At 49.0% G+C, this 22,200-nt stretch overlaps 1 long non-coding RNA gene across 4 annotated transcripts in view; it reads right to left on the bottom strand.

The window, feature by feature from the left end:
* LOC144808022 (uncharacterized) overlaps nt 1–22,200 on the bottom strand; it is a 101,175-nt gene that overhangs the window by 59,942 nt on the left and 19,033 nt on the right. For all 4 annotated transcript variants that reach the window (XR_013606575.1, XR_013606572.1, XR_013606573.1 and 1 more), the window contains exon 4: nt 14,519–14,580. This is a non-coding gene — a long non-coding RNA (uncharacterized LOC144808022). The remainder of the gene's footprint in view (nt 1–14,518; nt 14,581–22,200) is intronic.

The following is a 22,200-nucleotide window of genomic DNA, read 5'->3' as shown; positions in this document are numbered from 1 at the left end:
TAGGTGGGGTGGGGGGTGCAGGGGTCACGTCCTGTTTCCAATTCCTGGCATTTGAGTTCTGTTTGTCTCTAGTACCCTGGAAGGAAGACTGATGCTTTTAAGTCTCGTTTTAAATAGTTTGTTTATTTTAGCTTTGCAGGGGCGGGAGATGGGGTCAGCACGCATTTGCCACATTGCAGCCTGTCCTCTGAGAGAGAGATGGTTTGATAAGGGCGATAGCTTGCAGCTGGGCTCTCTCACATAACACGCCACCCCGGCCCTTCATGGCCACGTGAGCGGGATGGTGCATTGGCTTTGTTAAGTTAGTGGACGGATAACTTCTCCCCGGGACATTTTCTAACAAGCGTTTGCAATGCAATAGGTCTTGCATGTTGGAAACTCTGACCTATTAGTATTGTAAATGACAAATGCCTTTTATTAGTGCAGGTTTTTTAAACACATAAATAAAAGGCATTGTCATATACAATGCCAACAGCTCAAAAACTCGCAATTGCGAGACCTATTGCATTGCAAATGCTTGTTTTGTTAGGCACGGGGAGATTAAGTGATTTGCCCTGAATCACAGGATGTTGAGTGTCCCTTCCGATACTCAAACCCGGTTCTCCAGCTCCGAGGTCGGCCGCCCTAGCCGTTAGGCCTCAGTCTCTCCCGTGAGGGTACAGAGTTGGACCATAGCAATAACACAAAAACGGATGAGAGGTGGCTTAATCTACTGAAGAAACAGCATATTGTAGGCATACAGGAAACCCGGGCACAGTTAACGCTTTCTACATGGATGGGTATGCCTCCTTTTTGTCTCCAGCATTGCCGTCACCCCATGGCAGAGCCAAAGGGAGACTAGTCACCTTAGTATCTTTAAAACGCCTGTGCAAGTCCAAACAGCTGGACACGTGCTCTAATTATTTGTTGGTGACACCGCTGGACTTTAAGCAATCCCCTCCCGCTTGGTGGTAAACATTTATAAAATGTTTTCCCATGCAGAGTCTGGGGAACATCTGCTGACCTTGATGTGCTTTCTAAAATCTTATATGGAAAATTAGGCCCACCCATTTGTGTTACTTGTGATAGGACATTTTAACATTCATCCGTGTCATTCCATGTCTCATCTTAATGAGGATTCACTTTCTGAATGTTTTTTTCAAAGTCGCCTTGAGCATACGGGTCAAAGGCCACTTACTGATGTTTTAGCTGAATTCAACTTGGTAGATACTAACGAAACCAGGAACAAGGGGGCTCTTTGGTCTTGGATTGGAAAATGAGAGCGGAAGGTAAATTCACCATCGGTCCTAAGCACTCTGACATCACCTGCAGGATCAAGCGCACATGTTGAAGTGGCAGAAGAACCCTCTATATTCCTTTTTAATGAACCTGCAAGGGGTCTGCGGGCAAGACATCAGACTATGTTCAGATGATACCACGCAACCTGAGGCCCTATGAGCTGCTCTAGCAGGATCTGTTATTATGTTTAGGGTGGGCGGTAAACTCATGCACAAAGGGGAAAGGTGGTTGGATCATAACTGCTCTAAAGCTCACCAAAACTTGCTTTTGCCCTTAACCGCGGTGGTTTAGCGGAGTGGGCGGGGCCGCATCGGCCAACGGACATGCGCAGCACTGCGAAGGTAGTGCGCGCGACGGCCGTTGGCCGACAGAAGCACACAAGGGGTTAAAGGTCATACCTAGGAGCAAGGCGCTTATAACTTCTTGTAGGAAGAGCGATAAGCAAGCCTTGTTAGTTAGGAAAAATACAATCAAAAAGACATCTGGGATCAATTACTTCAGACTGAAGTCCAAAAAAACAGCGCTAGATTTTGGCAAATTGGAAACTGGCCTTTTTAGGTCGAGGTACTATCTGGTTCGGCAGAACCGGAAGTAGAGAGATCTTATGTTTCTTAGAGGGGCTCTTTATCCCGCCTCTAATTTTGGCTCTCTCCCATTGGCTGGCTTCCTAAACAGAGGCCAGCCATTGGAGGAGAGAGCCGTCCCTCCAAAGAAGCTCCGTCTTTTTCGGATTCGGGGGCGTGATTTTTTTGCGTTCTTTAGACAGTGACGTTGTCTGTCACTCAGAACCACAAAACCACGCCCCCGATTCCGAAAAATTCGAAAGCTTCCGGCCGCCATTTTACGGCTCCTTAAGATGAGGTAGGCTTGCTGTCCTGGTTTCCCCGCTGTATTTTTCCCGCCCCCCCTCCCGCTGTCCGTCTCTGTTTCCGCCCTCCTCCCGCTGATTAGGTCCGCCGCTGTGCCGTTGTATTCTTTCCCTGCCGTGGTCTTTTTCCCGCCCCCCCTCCCGCTGTCCGTGTTTGTTCCCGCCCTCCTCCCGCTGATTAGGTACGCCGCTGTGCTGTTGTATTCTTTTTCCCACCCCCCTCCCGCTGTCCGTCTTTCTTCCTGCCCCGCTCCCGCTAAATAAATCATTCAGTGGTGGCCGTCTTTTTTGCCGCCCCCTCCCGCTGTCCGTGTCCCGCCCGGTTCCCGCCGTCTTTTTTCCCGCCCCCTCCCGCTGTCCGTGTCCCGCCCGCACAGGATCTCAGCATCGCAGCTGGTATCTTGAACGCTGAGTGCTGCTGCAACTCGGAAATGTGTCGTAACAAGGTACACTTGGAGCTGAAAGTGCACAGGGCTGACTGGCGTGGAAATTGCACTGGGTCTGAGGTGACCGAGAACAAGCTGATTATATTTCAGTGGGCTGCCAATGGACGTGGCGCTGGAGAAACGGGACGTGCCCGGATGAAGCTGGTAAGTGTTGGTTGAAGGTGTTTAAATTCTCGTGCCAGTGCAAGATAAGATAAAATGTGAATTATATGAGGCATATTTTATATATCTTCATAATCACTATAATTATAAGCACCCCTATATTTTCTTAAAACACGATTAATTCATAATACACATCGCTGGGCCATCTTATTTGTTAATGGCTCTAAACTCCTCGCACAAAGTATTATGTTTTCAATAGAACTCTAAAATGTGTGAAATAATAAATTCTGTTTTCCTAAACCGTGCCTTTGCATCTCACTGGATCGTTTGCAGAAAAGTTTCCACTCTGTCTTGGGCTCCCCCGTGGAAGCTTCCACTCTGTACTGAGGAGATAGGATATTAATATCTCTGTAAACAACAACTGCCGCTCTCGCTCCCTCGCCCTGATCAGTCAGCAGTCTGGCCGCTTCTCGCCTCTTCCTCCTCCTCAGCGCCTCGGGGGCAGCACGCTGTGTTCGCAGGGGGAGCGCGTTGCGTCAGGGGGTTTGTGGTGTCTGAGGACAGCTGTTCCCACGCCTTCTCGAAGAGAATTATCTTGGTTGCAGCGTGCAGATGTTTCTTTCAGCCTTTGGATCTTTTCGATAGCACCGTACCACTAACAACATGTTTAACACCGCATATCCAAACAGTATGCATGACAACCGCGGCTGAGCTGTGCGTACAGTCTTCGCACCTTACCTTACCTGCTGCGCAACCAAGACATGACCCAACCCATCGCCTGGCACGTGGGGAGCCACGAGGCGCCAAAGCACAGACGCACGCACAGCCACACGCACGAGTGCAGGAACAACAGGGTTACATCGCTGTGTTTTGAAACGTCAGCATGAACGGTATTAGTAATGGCATCACCATTTATTTAGGTATCAGGTTTTATATGGCGCGAACATGATCCTAGCGGGTATCAGAGTGCTTTAATATTGGCCAAGAAGGAGAAGCAGGCTGAGAAAACAACAGCATACTTGAGAGCAGTACAAGATGTAATAATAGATCAGGTCAGGGAGGAGACAAACACAGAGGCCAGAACAATAGATCAACAAGCAAGAGAATAACAAGCGATCAATAGACCTAGGTGTAGATACTGCATCATATCGAGGCCAGGTGAGTAGAGCTGTGAAAGAAAATATCACTTGCCCTGTCACTTCCTCTCACGACTCAAAGATATTCATTTTCAGAGACTTCTGTCCTGAGCGGACATCGACCAACTTTCCTGGAGCTAGAAAATGATTTTTTTTTTGATTGGCCGGTCCTGGCCTATGCAATGTCTGTCCCTTGTATAGGGTATGAAAAAGGATAACAGCCAGCCGCTCTTATTTTGCTAGAGACACCTTTATTCCGTTCGTGCTTTTATAATTAACATTTTGCATGCTGGGGTTGTAGTTTTGTCTTTTCCTTTTTAGGTCGAGGGACCGTTAAAGCCCCATTAACTAGCTTGGGCCTTGCCTGTTCGCTGTGGTGCCCTGGTCCTTCCTCACCTCCTGTTTGGGGTTTTGGGAATGTGTTTGGAGGAGATCACTTTACAAAAGTCGCTGCAGCCTCTGAGGGATCCCTCTAACCCAAGGCCTGCTCCCAAGTGACAGCAGGCTCTCTCGATAGAGACAGGCCAAAGCGGGCCCACCAACTCCCAGGGGTGCTCCCGTCCCGCTGTCCGTGTCTTTTTCCCGCCCCCTCCCGCTGATGAGGTTGCCGCTCCCGTTTCTCTTGTGCCTGGAGAGTTTTGCAGTGTATCAGGAAAATGTTGCCTTTTATGCCAGGTCCATGATGGGCAGTGGAACGAGCGCTAATGAGCCTGGGATAGATTGTTCTCGTTTCTCCTGACAGCTTATGCGTGCTGATCAGCGGCATGAGAGGTAAGTGCCGGTCTTGGGGTGGGAGGTATTTGTAGCATGTTTGTTTGTTGCTTATTGTTAGCATGCATTCCACATCACTCTACCTCACAACTTTACTCTCTCTCTATCTCACTAGCTCACTCTCTCTCTATCTCACTACCTCACTCTATCTATTTCTATCTCACACTCTCACTCTCACTACCTCACTATATCACGACTCACTCCCTCAAAAAATCACTACATCACTCTCTAACTAACTCACTCTCTATCTCACTACCTCACAACTTCACTCTCTCTCTATCTCAATAGCTCACTCTCTCTCTATCTCACTACCTCACTCTCTCTCTTTCTATCTCACTAAGTCACTTTCACTCTCTCTTTCACTACCTCACTCTCTCTTTATGTCACTACCTCACAAACTCACTCACTGTTTCTATCTCACTACCTCAGAACATCCCTCTCCCTCACTACCTCACTCTTTCACTACCTCACTCTCTCTCTCACTACCTCACTCTCTATCTACCTCTCTCTCACTACATAACTCTCTCTACCTCACTACTCCACTCTATCTATCTCACTACCTCACTATTTCACAACTTCTCTCTCTCAAAACATCACTACCTCACGCTCTAGCCCACAACTTCACTCTCTCTCTCTCTAACTCACTACCTCAATCACTCTCTATCTCACTACCTCATTCTTTCTATCTCACTAACTCACTTTCATTCTCTTTCACTACCTCTCTCTATCTCACTACATCACAACATCACTCTATGCTTATATCTCACTACCTCACAACATCCCTCTCCCTCACTACCTCATTCTTTCACTACCTCACTCTCTATCTCAGTACCTCACTCTCTATCTACCTCACTCTCTCTCACTACCTCACTCTCTCTCTATTTCAATACCTCACTCTCTCTCTCTCACTACCTCACTCTCTCTCTGCTAATGAAATAGGTATCACATATGCAAAAAAAAGTTAATACCAATATAAATGACAATGCCATTTATTTAGGGATACAAAAAAGATAAAAAAATAATGAGCAATACCAATAGCTCTACCTATAATATTGCCGAGACCATTGCATTGTAAATGCTTGTTTTATTGGAGTGTCTAAGTGTGTATTAGATTTCACTATTAGCCCAGACACGTGGGTAACGCATTTTAAGGGGATTTATGGGAGTGACACAATGGATGCCCCAAGTAGCTCGAGCAGACACTCGGAAGAAGATTGTAAGTTGAAGATCTCTGATGAAGAAGTTACAGAGGCTACCTCCACATTGTCTAATGTCAAGGCGCTTGGTCCTGACGCGGTAGCAGCAGATCTATATAAGACAGGCCCCAAGTACTGGGCTAATATCCTGACTAACGTCTTAAGCTCTGCCTGCACCGCTGGCATACTAAGGTCACGGTCTAGCTCTATTATCATCCCAGCCTTCAAGAAAGGCGCCAGAGACGACCCGCGATGCTTTAGACCAATCTCCCTTCAGGGCCAGCAGGGGGTCAGACAAGGCTGCATCTTAGCCCCACTTCTATTTACACTCTATATTAACAACGTAGGCCCTACACTGACTGCAGCTTGCAAAGATATCCCATGAGCTGGGTCACAAGCAATACCATCTCTCTTATATGCAGATGATGCTGTGTTGCTAGCCAGAACTGTATTGAGACTTCAGCTAATTCTTAACTCCTTTGTGGATTTCATGAACATTCTGGATCTGGCTACTAATTATGTCAAGTCCCACACTATACTGATCAATCAATCAACGAACTTGTAGGGCACACTACTTACCCGTCAGGGTCTCAAGGCGCTGTGGGAGGGTGCTGCTACTGCTCGCAGAGCCAGGTCTTGAGGAGCCTCCTGAAGGTGAGCAGGTCTTGGGTCTGCCGTAGATGGGTAGGGAGGGTGTTCCAGGTCTTGGCGGCGAGGAAGGAGAAGGATCTGCTGCCAGAGGTTGTTCGTTGGATGCGCGGGATGGCGGCGAGGGCGAGGCTGGCGGAGCGGAGCTGGCGGGCGGAGATGTAGAAGTTGAGTATGTTGTTCAGGTAGGCTGGTCTGGGGTTGTGGAGAGCCTTGTGTGCGTGGGTGAGGAGCTTGAAGGTGATCCTCTTGTTGACGGGGAGCCAGTGCAGGTCTCTTAGGTGGGAGGAGGTGTGGCTACGGCAGGGGATGTTGAGGATCCGCCGGGCGGAGGCGTTTTGGATGCGTTGTAGTCGTCGCAGGTGTTTGGCCAGGATTCCGGAGTAGAGTGCGTTGCCGTAGTCCAGGCTGCTACTGATGAGGGCTTGGGTCACCGTTCTTCTGGTTTCGGTTGGGATCCACTTGTAGATCCTGCGGAGCATGTGGAGGGTGTTGTAGCAGGAGGAGGAGATGGTGTTGACCTGTTTTGACATGGAGAGGGAGGAGTTGAGGATGAATCCTAGGTTGCGTGCGTGGTCCGTGGGTGTCGTTGCTGTTCCCAGTGAGGTCGGCCACCAGGAGTCGTCCCAGGCAGAGGGGTGGGGCCTAGGATGAGGACTTCCTTCTTGTCTGAGTTCAGCTTCAGACGGCTGCTCCTCATCCACTCGGCGACGGCCTTCATTCCCTCATGGAGGTTTGTTTTCGCGGTGTGTGGGTCCTTGGTGAGGGAGAGGATGAGCTTAGGAGATGATGTTAAGGTTGAACAGGGTCGGGCTGTGAGGGATGAGCCCTGGGGTACGCCTCAGATGATGTCAGTGGCTTCGGAGCAGAAGGGTGGGAGGCGGACTCGCTGGGTTCTGCCGGAGAGGAAGGACATGGTCCAGTCCAGGGCCTTCTTCTGGACTCGGGCTTCTTGGAGGCGTGTTCTTAGTGTGCGGTGGCAGACCGTGTCGAAGGTGGCTGACAGGTCGAGGAGAATGAGGGCTGAAGTTTTGCCGTTGTCTAGTTGGTGCCTGATGTCATCTGTGGCGGCGATGAGGGCGGTCTCTGTGCTGTGGTTTAGTCTGAATCCGGTCTGGGATGAGTCAAGGATGTTGTTGTCCTCGAGGTGGCGGGTCAGCTGTATGTTGGCGATTTTCTCGATGACCTTCGCTGGGAAGGGGAGCAGGTAGATGGGCTGGAAGTTCTTGAGGTCTTTGGGGTCCCCCTTGGGCTTCTTGAGGAGGACGTTGATTTCGGCGTGCTTCCAGCTATCCAGGAATGTCGCTGTGTCGAAGGAAATGTTGATGACCTTCCGTAGTTGGGGTGCGATGGTTGCGTCCGGTTTGTTGAGTACGTGGTGTCGGCAGGGGTCTGACGGTGATCCTGAGTGGATGGAGTTCATGATTTTGCGTGTCTCGTCATTGTTGACGCAGGACCAGAAGGTCATCTGATTGGTGCAGGTGCTGTTCGGGGTGGAGTCTGCCGTAGTTGGCTTGGTCAAGGTGTTGAAGCTGTTGTGGATGTCAGCGATTTTGCGATGGATGAAGGTGGCCAGTGAGTCGCACAGGTCTTGCGAGGGCGGGATGTCGTTGGTGTTGGCGCTGAGGTTAGAGAGTTCCTTCACTATGTGGAAAAGCTCTTTACTGTTGTGTGCGTTGTTGTCCAGGCGGGCTTTGAAGGAGGATCTTTTGGCTGTTCTAATGAGGTGGTGATGCTTGCGGATGGCGTCCTTGTGGGCTGCGTGGCTGTCTGGAGTGCGGTCGTGGAGCCATTTCTTCTCCAACTTCCGGCATGTACGTTTGGAGGTCTTGAGTACTTCGGTGAACCAGGCGGCTCTCTTGCTGGAGTGGTTGATGGGGAGTTTCTTGGGTGGGATGAGGGTGTTGGTGCAGTCGTCGATCCACTGTCTGAAGTTTCGGGCGGCGGCATCTGTGTTGGTGGGGGCGGTGGGTGGGTTATGGGCGAGGGTGGAGGTCAGCTGGTCTTCGGTGACTTTGCTCCAGCAGCGGTGAGGGAGCTGTTTGGTGTGGTGGTGCGTGGTTAATTTCTTGAAGGTGAAGTGGATAAGGGGGTGGTCGATCCAGTGGAGTTCGGTGGTTTTGTTGAAAGCGATGTGGGTGCTTGTGGAGAAGACGGGGTCGGGCATGTGGCCGGCGGCATGGGTGGGTTCGGTGACGAGTTGTCGGAGGCCGAGGTTGGCAAGGTTGTTGATCAGGGTGGCGGAGTTGGCTGTTCTCGAGGTGGAAGTTCGGGTCCCTGAGGAGGATGTAGTCCATGGAGGCGAGTGCGTGGGTGCTGGCGAGGTCGGCGATTAAGTCGCTGAAGAGGGCCCGGGGTCCGGGAGGTCTGTAGACGAGTGTTCCTCTGAGGGTGGTGTTGGGGTCGGTGTGGATCCGGAAGTGAAGGTGTTCTGCGGATTTGACGGAGTCGTCTGCGAGGGTGTGGACCTGGAGGGTGGCCTTGTGGACAAAGGCTATTCCTCCTCCAATTCCATTGGTGCGGTCTCTGCGGGAGATCTTGTAGCCGTCCGGGATGGCTATGGCGATGTCAGGTGCCGAGGAGTCGTTCCACCAGGTTTCGGTTAGGAAGATGACATCTGGGGCGGAGGTGTCGAGCAGGTCCCAAAGCTCGACTGTGTGTTTGCGTGTGGAACGGGTGTTGAGGAGTATGCAGCGGAGGTGGTTGGGTCCGGTCCTAGGAGGCTTGGTGGTTTTGTCGCATGTGAAGCTGCAAGTGTGGCAAGAGAAAGGTCCGTTGGTGCGTTTCGGGGCGGCCTGGAAGCAGTGGTCGTTTCGGCCGGTGTTGAGACCGTGGATGGTGTTGGCGACATATCGGAGTCTGGCCTCGTGGTATGCGCGGGGTCCAGGGTTTCTGGTGCTGGGTGCGGTCCAGTCGCGGACGGGCCCAGACGGGCTTGCCTTTGGTGCGCCAGTGGCGCGCCAGCGGTGCGGCCGCGCAGTGGCCACCATTTAAGGCAGGGAGGGAGGAGCAGCTGGGAGGTGGGAGCAGGGCAGGGAGGGGGTGTGGCCGCAGGGGGCAGCGGCGGGAAAGAGCGAGGATACGGAATAAGAGACGGAGGGGTGGGGGTGACGAGCTGGTCAGAGAGGCAAAAGGAACAAAAAATACAGGGGGCACAAAAGAATCAAAGGAGATAATAACACAGGAGCAGTGCGAGCGCGAAATGTGGTGAGCAGCGGCAGAGAGGATACAGCGGGCACGAACTCGAGCTCAAGCAGGAGGGGCCAGGTAGCAGGTGGAGGTGATCGGCAGCAGGTGGGTGACCTGGCCTGCAAGCGATAGAACCTAAAAGCAAAGGTTAGAGAAAGTGTCTAATTGAGGGAACTGAAATTACCAGGGCGGATACCTTTTCCTAATAGGGGTTCTATTTGACGAGAAAGGTAGCTGGGTCCTGCTAAGAAAGGCAAAAAGGAATGTTATAGCCAGATCGGTTGCACCCGTCTTTGATTTTGCTAGCACACTGGGTGCTAAACCTGTCAAAGCCCCGATCAAAGTTTATCAATCTAAATGCATCTCTCTGGTGAGCTATGGGAGTGACATTTGGGGATACAAAGAGACCAGGGACTTGCAGACATTAGAGAATACATTTCTCAGAAGCCTCCTCTCTGTCTCACAATCTACTGCATCATATATTATCCACGAAGAGCTGGGTGTGGGGTATATCTCTGACCTCCTAGCTCTACACCCCCTTGTGAGGTGAATTGGGATTTGGATAAACCCTGACTTAGAATTAAATCTGATAATCATTAGGGACTGCCTCTCTCTCTCTCTCTCTCTCTCTCTGGCAAGGGCTAACTTGATGCCATGGCTAAATGACATTAAATCCATAGTGGATAAGTTGAGACGGTCAGAGCTCTTTAGATCACCAGAAGGGATTAGAAAGAAGGAACTGGGCTGGGTCAAAAAACACTTTCTCACCATTGCACAAGCTGAGAGAGAAGTGTGTGAGCTTACTAAACCCTCTTCTTAAAAACATGCCCCTCAATAGAACCTTATTTATCTGTGGTTACAAGGCCCTACTATCGCTTTCTGCTCACGAGATTTAGGCTAAAGTGCTAAACCTAGAGCACTGGTTATTAGCAGACTCTCAAGGGTGGAATAAAGTAACCCTGGGTGGAATTCGCGGAGTAGCGCTACACGGAACTCCGCGAAGTGGCAAAAAAACTCTGCCGCACTACACGGAGCTCCGCACGTGGCGGAGTTCCATAGAAAAATGTAGTTTGCAGTGATTGCCCAGCGTGGATGCTTGTCCGCACTGTGCAATAATCGCAAATGGCACCTTGCACAGTGCAAGCGGTCCCTTCTTTCCCTTTTCTGCCACTCAAGTAGATTTTTACTTGAGCGGCAGCATTCCCAACGCGAACAAGCAGTTTCTCATTGTGAGCGGTCGCGAGCATACGCGACCGCTCGCAATGAGAAACCTGAACACCCCGCGTTGAGAAATCTCTCCGGGATGTTTATTTTCCACGCATGCGCTCGCCAACTTGATGCTGACAATCACGAATGAGGAAAAATCTTGCCGGGAGGTCGGTTGTCCTTATTTGCGCTAGCCAACTTGACGTTGACGAAAGCGAGCGAGGAAAAAAACTCTGCTCCGCAACGCAAAGCAGATTTTTTTGGAAACTCCCCAAACTTCGCGAGCGGAGCGGAGCAGAGTACTCCGCCCAGGGTTAGAATAAAGTTAGCAATATGGGTCCTTACAGTTGTGACTACTTCTCAGAGCAAGATTCCATGCACTTTATCATGTTTTGTGACCACTATAGCGAGGTAAGACAACAATTTATTTTGCCGTTGCTAACAGAAAAACAATTTGTACAAGTAAGGCCAGCTTTTTTATATTTACAAATGTTGCCTAGTATCCAATTTTGTTTTAACTTAGCTAGCGTTTTAAAGGAGACTGTAAGAAGCAGAAAGAGACAATGTGAATTGTCTTAGGGAGTGGAGGATCATTAATAATGGTCAATGTGATTTTAACACATTTTTAAAATGATGCACGACTTTTATTGTTTGTAGGAAGGTGGGATCCTTCTGTCATTGTTACCCCCCACTTTTTGCTGGTCTCATAGCTGTTTTTCGACTAGTCTGGCTGGGATCCTGCTAATACGGACCCCAGTCCCTGTGCTTTTTCACTAAATTGGCTGTGGTGCACTCCTATTTGGCTAACTGGGGCACCCTGGTAAGTCCCTAGTATATGGTACTACTGTGCCCAGGCATGAGTGCCCCAGGGGTCCCCCCTGTGGGCTGCAGCACGTATTGTGCCACCCACAAGGGACCCTCCAAACTATGACTACAGGCCTGCCATTGCAGCCTGTGTGAGACGTGCGAGCACCTCTCATGCGAGATATGAGTTTCATTATATCTCCCAGCACTACACTTGAAACCTGTAAGTCATCCCTCTAGCAGGCCTTTCAGTCCCGAAGGCAGGGTGCTCGGTTACGAGTGTGAGGGTGGCCTTCCATGAGCGGGCCAACCCTACAAACCCCGGAGTCAATTCTCCAGGCTTTGTAAGTGAGGTAGCCATTCCGATGCAGAGAGGCCCCACGTCATTACGCAAGGACAATCTCTAAACTTGCTGAAACGAACCTGGACATGTTTGGGATCAAACATGCTGGAATCATACTCCAACACCATATCCAGTATGATTGCATCCATTGTAGGACTCCTCCGGGAAGCCCTCCATGTTCCTGGGGCCGACCTTACTGAGCCTGACAGCAACCTAGGGCTGCTACCGACCCTAGACACGATTCTTCCCTCCTGCTGCTGGGCCAAGCCCGAGCAGGGGAAGGTAGGACAAAAGGTTTCCTATGACCCCCTCCCAGACAGGATTTAGTGTATTAGTCCGGGGTGGGGGAGCTTGCTAGCAATGCATGGTCTGCTAGAATGGAACATTTGGTGCCCTCCCTACATACTTTAATAAAAACCGATGAGGGAACTGATGGATCTCTGCTTTGACGCGAAACTGGACAAAGGACATGGGAGTATCCTCCCCACTGTCCGACCCTTCCTCTGGGAAGGACCCCATAAATGTCCAAAGCATCACCGTAGGGTACTTAAGGGCTTACCTGTGGGTGGGTACCTAGGTCTGTCATGGGATTCGATTCAGATCAACTCCACCTCAACTTCGACTGTCTGGGTACACTGGACTTCGCTCTGGACTTCAGGACCGCACCCAGGGAAGATTCCTGCTGCTCTGGGAAGTTTCCTGCTGCTCTCTGCAAGACCGTTGCAACATCAATGCCCGTGCTCCATACAGGTCCGACCAAAGCCTGTGGAACTCCAAAGAAAACTGAAAGAATCTCCCTTGGAGTGAAATAGTCATTCCCTGCATCTGCAGGCACCACAGCACAGATGACCGGTCTGCCGACCCTGAACTTCTCCGGACTCCACAAGGTTCAGCAGCACAGGTGGTGGTTATGTATTCCTTCAAGGCCCTGAGTTGTCCTCTTGTGCAGTTGAAGCCAGCATCCCTTGTCAGACTCTCTTCAGCCAAACCCCTGTGCACCGCGTCACTGTATCACTCCCTCATATGGTGACAGCTGCGGTTACCTCGACCGACTCATGATAACTGAGTTGAGCGCATCAGAAGATTCTGCGTTCAAGTCTGTCCCCGCTGTAACTGATCCATGTTGATGCGGTTGGTTGTTCGGACGGACTTGGCTGTCTCCAGCAACACAGTAGCTCAGGTGGAGCTGCCACTTCAGCGCAACAGAGCCTGGGGCTCTGCAACAAGTATCCGGTATCTACGACACCGAGGTGCCCTCGTCTTCTGTGCACCCTGCATAGACTCCGTCCCTTCTGCTTTCAGGTACACAAACCTGAATTGGGTTCCAACGGACTCTGTCTTCCTGACAACAGACTCTCCATCCTTCCACCGCAGTCCTCGATTTGTGTCAACAGGGGTTGTTGGTATTCTGCCTCCGAGGGTATCCACGGATGGGGTGGCTCCTTAACCTGCTGTCTTCCACGTGGTGTCTTCATGGTAAGCTGGAAAGGGTCCTTTTTTTCTTACACACTGCAACCGCGATTTACCCAGTGAACTGCATTGAATACGCGGACATGTATCACTTTAGCACACGGCCGTCGTGGGGTTCCTAGACTCTCACCTGGGGTGGTATCTTGGGTCCCCAACTCTTCTGCATCCTCTGGGCTTGGTCTCGACTACTGTGTATCGGTGCTATTATACCGATTCTCTCGTTGAAGTATTGTGTGCATTGGTTATTGTTAGTAAGTACTGTAATAAATATCTATTTTTATAAGTACATCGTGTGGTTCTTTTTCTCTTAGCCTACACTGAAGGGTTAGATTCTAGTAAACTCCTCCTAGACTAAGCCTGAAGGCTTCTCTCCACAGCTACCACTTAGAGAGCTTTCACCATTATCTAAACCACTCAAATCACCATAAGGGTTGCCTTTATTGGTGCAGGGTGCTACACTTCAATGAGTGAACACCATATACCAAGCCAGCTCTCCACATTGTTATTACGTCTCATGAAATCAGTCTTTTTAATTAATGTGTCTGTAACGTTTATGGTTTTAATTAACCGAATAAAGTATATTTTAACTTGAGCTTGGACTAAGGAGGTTAGGGTAATATACTAAAGGTTCTTGGTTAATGGTGAGTAAACCCTGGCAGTTACACGTACAACTGAATTAAGTGGTATGACATATTAACCTGCCCTGTATCTATCTTTTGAATGAGGAATGTAAGAGTGAAACCCGCCAGCTTTGATCGACCAGCCACGCCCTCGCCGCCGTCCCCTGCATCCGAAGAGCCACAACAGGAGGAAGGTCCTTCTCCTACCTGGCCGCCAAGACTTGGAACTCCCTTCCTACCCACCTCCGCCTGACCCAGGACCACCTCGCCTTCAGGAAGCAGCTCAAGACCTGGCTGTTCGAGCAGTAGCGGACCCCCCCTCCCCTAGCGCCTTGGGACCCTCCGGGTGAGTAGCGCGCTTTACAAATGTTTCTGATTGATTGATTGATTGATTGATATTCAAATAAAGAAAAAATATCAATTTCGCCCATGGCTACTTACGTTGTCCTTTATGTGAGGAGTGGACACGAAGGGGCTGGTGCTTCAAGGCTACTGAGACATTTCTAAGGAGATAACAAAACAGTACTGAAGATAAGTCTGGAGGACTTTAACCATCTCTGTGAATTAAAAGGAGTGCATTTTTCTTCTCTAGGGCACACTCATGAATAAAATGCTAGACATGAACACAAATCTACTTACCTCATTAATCTGGACGTGTCCGGTACTTGACAAACCTTTTTTAGGTCTGGCCCTAACCATGAGCTTTTGACAACAATGATAGACAGCGACTGGGCTTTGGGCCATCCCCTTTTGGCCACTGGCCTCAATGGGCCAAATTCCTTCAGTCATAGCTTCCTTGAAAAATCATGCAGGGAGTGGCAGGATTATTGCTGCATGGTTGATTGGACCTGCAGTGAGTCCCTCACTCCCTTTCTTCATGTGGTTGCTGTGGCGGCAGTGTTGTAGGCGCTTGGCTGCCCAGATGCAACCGTTTGTTAGGGGTAGCAGCTACTTATTGGTTTTTTTTTTATTGGTTTTTTTATTTATTATTTTTATTATTTTTTTATTTATTATTATAACCTCCTGGTAAATAGTAAATTTTCTCTGCAACTTACTTGCCCACTGGTTAAATAGTAGAAATTATTCACTATTTAGCTGGTGGTCTTCAAAGTGGCAGCTACACCTTGCTATTTGCATGACTCTGCATTGTTTGGCGACAGCCATGCTATAATAAGGAAACTTCACAGTTTACCTAGCCACTGGCCAAAGGGTTTTGTACTATTTGACCACCAGTCAAGCAAACAAACAAACTTTACTCATTAGCCAGCTGCTGGCAAAACAGCAGACAAGTACCATCAGGCCAGCAGACATGCAAATAGCAAATATCAAATTAACTCAATTATTTTTGTGGCTGATAGTTAAATAGAAGAAATTATATATAATGTGACCAGTTACCTGACAAGTAACAAAAAATTCAATATTTACCCGACAGCTGGCTAAATAACAGAAATGATGTACTGTATTGCTGGTGGTCTTGTTAATACCTTGAAAAGAAACTTCATTATTTTCCTGGTGGCTTACTGAAAAGTAGACAAGGTGCACAACTTGACCAGTAGCCGTGTAAATAGCGGGGGAACTTACACTATTTACCCTGCGCGATGTTTAAACAGCATAATTTGGTTTCCTTATACCGTATGCAGTTTTCAACATATACTTACACCAGGTAGAATTGCAAACAAGAAGTGAACTCAATTGGCATCCATCCCCTTATGAAAGTTAGGGCTCTGGTGTATTATTTCATTCACAGAAAAAGGTCACAAATTCTGCATCTACATTTTGTGAATGGAATAGTAATTTGCAAACCGACTGTAGGACTTTAACCAAACATGACACCAAGCCAGAACATTTTGAAGAACAGAACATTTTAATGAGTCTTATTATTGTATGGTATGTTATGGAGCTCTTTTATAGCGCGAGACTCACACGGGGGCGATTACCTAGGAGATTACGGAAAGGAAGTCCGGATAAAAACGACACAACAGAAAAAGCAAAGTTAAAACAAAAAAACTTTGAGTTGTTTTCTAAAAACCAGATAGGAGGTAGATTTACGCAGGGCCTCTGGCAGCGAGTTCCAGTACTTGGGAGCAATATATGAAAAAGCTCTACCACCCGTACGAGTAAGACGAATACGGGGGGTCTTCAGAAGGCCAGTGAATTAGACCTTAGATTGCGTCCAAACACCTGTTTACAAAGCTTTTATTGTAAATGATGGAGAGCCAGTCCCTTGGTTGCTTTGAAAATGAGGCAACAGATCTTAAAAAAGATCTTTTTTTCACTGGGAGCTAATGGAGCTCTCTGAGCACGGGAAGTGATGGGGATCCCGGGAGGGGGGGGGGATTTATGACCATCCTCGCTGAAGTATTTTGGATCACCTGAAGTTTAGCTAGCGTGGTCTCACACGCTTCTGCCAGTAGCGCGTTCCCGTAGTCGAGGCGGCTCATAACCATCACCTGTTCTGCGATGTTCTAATGGCAGATAGGGGAGTATCCTACGTAGGAGGCGGAGACTATAGTAGCATGAACCTGAAATGTTCTTAATGTTATCTTTCATGGTCAGCCTGTGATCCAGCTGTATTCCTAGGCTTTTTACTGAGGAGGTAGGACAGGAGGCCTCTCCCAACTGGGAAGGCCACCAGTCGGCCGACCAGATGTTAGGGGCTCTGCCAAGGAGCATACGCTCGGTTTTCCCAGGGTTAAGTTGGAGACAGCATTCAGTCATCCATTTTGAGGTGGTTAACATTCCCACCGAGAACCGCAGTTTCTCGACGATGGGATTGGAGCCAATTGGAAATAAGAGCTGGGTATCATCGGCATACGATACTATCTCGAAGCCGAATGGTTGAACAATATTGGCCAGGGGAGCCAAATACACATTAAAAAGTGTGGGACTTAGGCATGAGCCCTGAGGTACTCCCTTGTCCAGCGAGAATTTTTGCTAGACCCCTGATACCACGCTCATGCAGCCTCTCCACAAGCAGACGATGAGAGATAGTATTGAATGCTGCGGAGAGGTCCAAGAGGATCAGTGTCATAGATCCACCAGCATCGAGAGTTAGTCTTATTGAGTCAGTGACAGCCAAAATGGCCGTCTCTCTACTAAAACCCGGGCGAAAGCCCGACTGTGAAGGGTTGAGAATATCATCGAATTCTAAATAACGGCTGAGTTGTTTATTTATTACAGTTTCCAATATTTAACCGAGCAAGGGCAGCAGAGATATCAGGGAACACTTGTGCTCTTGGGACTCAAATAAGGGGTCCCGTACCTGTGTAAAAGAACTTCAGATGGGGAAACACCCTCTAACCCACCAATAGCCTCTTAGTACAGAGCCCAGACACTTGCCTGCAGCCACAGCCTTTTGACAGGACCACAGACGTTGGGTCCTCAGCTCCTCTCTTCCCCGGTGCCCCTTTGGCCTCCATGCTCTTCATGTTTTTCATAGTCCTTGTACTTCTTGAGATTCTGTGTCCATTGTCAATGATCCTGTTGATCCTTTTCCTTATAGATTGGGTTCTTCTGGGTCTGACCCACCCGCCATCCTCGTCTTGGACTCCTTGGTCCTGGTCGTCCTGGTCTTTCTTGTCCCCTTGAGCTTCTTATAATAATCTTTTCCTTTTGGCCATCATGGCTCTTCTTGGTTTCCCCAGTCTTGACCCATCTGTCTCTTTTTCTTTGTAGTCCTCTTGTTACTAGTCACCTCGACCTGGTTCTCTTCACCATCGACATACTATCCCTGGTGCCTCAGATCCTGGTCCATCTTGCTTCATGTGTCCTCTCAGTCCCGCTTCCGGTCCTCCTGGTCATGATCCTTTTAGTTTACCTAGTCCGCTTGTTCTGGCCTTCTTGGTGCCCTTGGTCCTAGTGCCCTGCTTAACCTAGTGCCCTGGACCTACTGGCCATTGTCCTTCTGGTTCTGATCTTCATAGTTCTCTTCTATCTGGTCCTGATCGTCCTGGCTCTCGTCCTCCTGCTCCTTGCCCTCACGGTTCTGTAATAACTTGTTCTGTCCCATATCTCCTAGTCTTTCCTAGCTCTGATGTTTCCTGACCTCCAGTTTATGCCAGATTAAGAACTACCATGCACGGTACTCCCCAGTCCTGGTTTAACTGGTCGTCATTCTTATCTACTCCTGGATCTACTGTGTCACAGGCTCCTGGTCCTGGACCATTTCCTCCTCCTCCCCCTAATTCTCGTCCATCCGTCCTTCAGGTCCTGCTTTCCTGGTTTATCTAGTCCCCTGGTTTGCCCGTCCCCAGTCCTTCTGATCCTGCTCCCCCTCTTCTAAGTAGTCCTGGTCTTAGTTCTGGAACTTATTTGTCTGGTGCTGGTCACACTGGACTTGGTTTCCGTAGCCCTCCTGCTCCATCCTCATCCTAATAGTCCTCCTGCTCTTCTGGTTTGCCTGTTCTAGCTTTTTCTTGTCCATCTGACTCTGGTCCCTTCTATCACGGCCTTCCTAGCCATGGTCCTCTGGGTCTGGTCCTCCTAGTTTCCTTGCTGCAGGTCACCATGCTTCATGTTGTCCTTATAACACTGGTTTGGGATCCCTGTGAGTCTGTCTCTCATTGATTTCCTGGCCCTTTATTTCCTTTATATCCATCCTCATCATTCTGATCTAGGGTCTCAAGGGCCCGGCAGCCCTCGTCCTTCCCAATTGTGGTATTCTATATCCAGGACCATTCGCATCTGGCCTGTTGGTCCTCCTTCGTCTGATCTCTGTGGTTTTAGTCCTCCTGTGTCTGATCATTCTTTCCATTTGTCTCCGGGTGCTGATCCTCTCTGTTTACTGGGGTCTGCTACTCCTGGCCCGGGTCGTCCTCATCCATCTGCTCCTGGTCGGTGCACTCCGGCATCTCCCAGCCCCCCTTGTTGCTATGGTCCAGAGCATTCTGTTCCCTCTACCCCATCTCCTTCTTTTACTTTTCCACTGGGTCCAGGTCCTCCTGTTCCACATCCTCCTTCATGGCCGGGTAGACGTGCTTTTAGAGAGCTTCGTGCAGTCACCTGAGACAAGCCAATATCCTGATGAATCCTGGCTCCTAAATATGTGGGAATTGATCCTTCGAGACCCGTGAGAGTAACGACTGACACGCGGGTACACTGAAGAGATGTGAAAGGCCAGGAGAGTGGAAAAATGAGCCCACAACGAAGAAGTGACAGGCACCATTTTGCGATTGGCCGGAGGTGGCTGGCCGAAGACGCCGGGACTGTGGTCTAGCTGCGCTGTGCAGAGAGGAGAGAGAGCGGATTCTGGCCCCTGAGGGTGAGGCGCTGCCTCCGTTCACAAAAGGCCGGACAGAAGATGACCCCACGCCCTTGGCAGCATTTAGCTGCACTGTAACTGCACTTACTATTAAAGAATTTGTATTTTGATTTGTATATGTTGGATTTCTGTCATTTTGGTCTTGTTTTACTCAGATAAATATTGGCTATTTTGCTAAACTGGTGCGGAGTACTTGTGTGGTGTTTTCACTGTGTGTTAGTGTGTGGGTGTGCGCACAAATAATATTTCAAAATATCAACCTACAAACTTACAGAGTTTGTTAGAAATGGGGTCTCAGGGTAAATGTCGTACACACTAAGCTTAGCCATGCTTACCCTCCAGTAGCTTGGCACAGAGAAGTCAGGCTAAACTAAAGAGGCAATGTGTAAAGAATTGTCAGTTCTTCATATAAATGTGTGGTGTACTTGTGTGGTGTACTTGTAAAGCGCACTGCGACTCCATGGAGTATCCTGGCGCCGTAGACCGCTGGGGAACCCGTCCTGGCTTTCCCTGTCAGATGGTCCCTTCTGGGTATCTCCAAGGTGAAACCAGGCATCCCCGGCATCTGTGGGGGGCCGTTGTGGAGATGAGGCAAGCTAATGCCCAGAGTTGCCGAGTGTGTTCCCTGGTTAGAGTAGGCACCGAGGTGAGAATTATCGAGTCCACTGACCCTGGTCCACGACCCTGCCGCGTCGGGAATTGAACCCTGGTCCCGGGCCGTTCTCTGCTTACGGGTCTGCCGCCTCTAACCAGTGAGCCACACCATACCAGGCATCTAAAGGAATCCACATCTGCAGAGGCACAACCACAAAAATTATTTATTTTCTGAGTCAGGTAAGCGGCCTCAATTGATGGAAAGTTCAATTCCAGTCTGATCTTTGCACGTGGGGTTGAATTTCGCGGATTAAATAAACGGTGAACATTTTGGATGAAAGTTATTTCTGGTTTCTTTATTTTCTTTTCATTTAAAATTACCAAGGAGTCAGTTTTGCCCTTAAAGCTATTAATGTGGGCCTAATCGCACGCCCTCTGTATATTTGGGCAAACAGTTTTAATGCTTTTGTGACGGTGACGGCCTTTGTTTTTAGAGAATACCGGTGTGGTGCGTGTGTTAGGCACCTATCCAAGTGAAAACCCAGGTAGACACATGAGTTTACTGATTCCACTGAACTGTTTCCTAGCTTCCAACTGAATTTCTGTACGGTCCTCCCGACAGATATAATTTTTGTTTTGCTAATGTTGGCTGTTAAAGCTGCCCACTGGTTATATTCATTAAGAGATGTAAGTTAATGCTGTAACCCCATTGGAATTTGAGAACGAAGCATGGGCTCGATAACTGACAAGAGAATTTCCGAGTTTTGGTGATAACAATTCTGGTTTCTGGATGTAATTCCCTATGTATGAGATACATAGTGAAAAAAAAGAGGGGGCTAAGACACAGTCTTGTTTAAGACTGTTACCAATTGTGATTTTTGGAGAGACGTGCGATCTATCTGATAACTTAGGGGGTCGATTACGATGGCGGTCGGACTTGGTCCACCCGCCACCGTAGCGGTGAATGCGTCCGACCACCATGCGTGTGGCGGTCCCGGATATACAATTATGATGGGACTGCCACAGCGGGGGTCGGATTCCGCACCTTTAACATTGCGGCGGTGGCTGCTGACAGCAGCACCGCCGCGATGTTAAAAAGAGCATGTTGTGCATTTCACTGCACTACGTGGCAGGCACTGCACTGTGCCTGCCACTTGGTGCTGTGAGATGTAGGGGTACCATGGGTACCCCCCTGTACACCCACGCCTCCTCTCAACACAAGGGGGCCCACAGCAGGCCCCTGAAGACATTCTCCACCAGACTTCAATGGCGGTTCAACCTCCGCGGAAAGGCTGGCTGGAGACCTCATCATAATTTGGAGGATGGAGCTTGCCAGGTACCACCACCATTTCGTGGATGCAGCCAGCTCTGCGGGCAATCGTAACTATTGCCTGTGGCGGTTCCGTGGCGGACAGGCTTTGCCTCCGCCGCAGTCTGAATCCCACCGCCATCGTAAAATGGCAGGCGTAAGGACCGCTGCTGGAGTGCGCGAAAGGTCATTTTCCGCCAGCACCGCGGATGTGCTTCCGCCCACCATCGTAATCAGCTCCTTAATTCGTACTCTACAATTTGAGTGCAATGTAATTATAAGGTGCTGCAAATTACCTTATCAAAGGCATATAAGTAATTCACAAAACAAACATATAATAGTCCTCTATGGTGTAATGCCTTTTCACTAAGAAGTGTCATTGTTACAATATTGTCAGCATTATTCATTAGTAGTTGCACTTACTTTCAAATGCTTCATAAACGTGGCATCCCCATTACAAGATGGCCGCCACCATACTATTTCACGGAGTCCCTTTTTCGTTCATGGGCGGCAAATTGTGCATCATCTCTACTATTTAGCCTGTGGCAGCTAAACAGCAGAGATTATGTATTAATTTGCCAGCCAATGGGTAAATAGCATAGATTATGCCTCTGCCAAACTGCTACTGCCAAAAAAAGCAGACATGTACAAAGAGACCAGAGGCCATGCAAACAGCAAATCAACTTAATTACTTATGTGACTGCTGGTTAAATAGCAGACATTTTATATGATTTGACCAGTAGCCTGGCAAGTATCAAAGGCATTTCAATATTTGCCTAGCAGCTGGGTAAATAGCAGAAATGATGTACTGTATCACCGGTGGGCTTGCAAATAACTTGAAAAGAAACTTCATTATTTACCTGGTGGCTGGCTAACTAGTAGCCAGAGTGCACAACTTGGCCAGTAGCCGTGCAAATAGGAGAGAAACTTCACTATTTACCCGGCTGCTGCCTAAACAGT

This window comes from Lissotriton helveticus, chromosome 1_2 (assembly GCF_964261635.1).
Source record: "Lissotriton helveticus chromosome 1_2, aLisHel1.1, whole genome shotgun sequence".
Lineage (NCBI taxonomy): Eukaryota > Metazoa > Chordata > Amphibia > Caudata > Salamandridae > Lissotriton > Lissotriton helveticus.
This window is presented reverse-complemented; position numbering and strand designations above follow the sequence as displayed.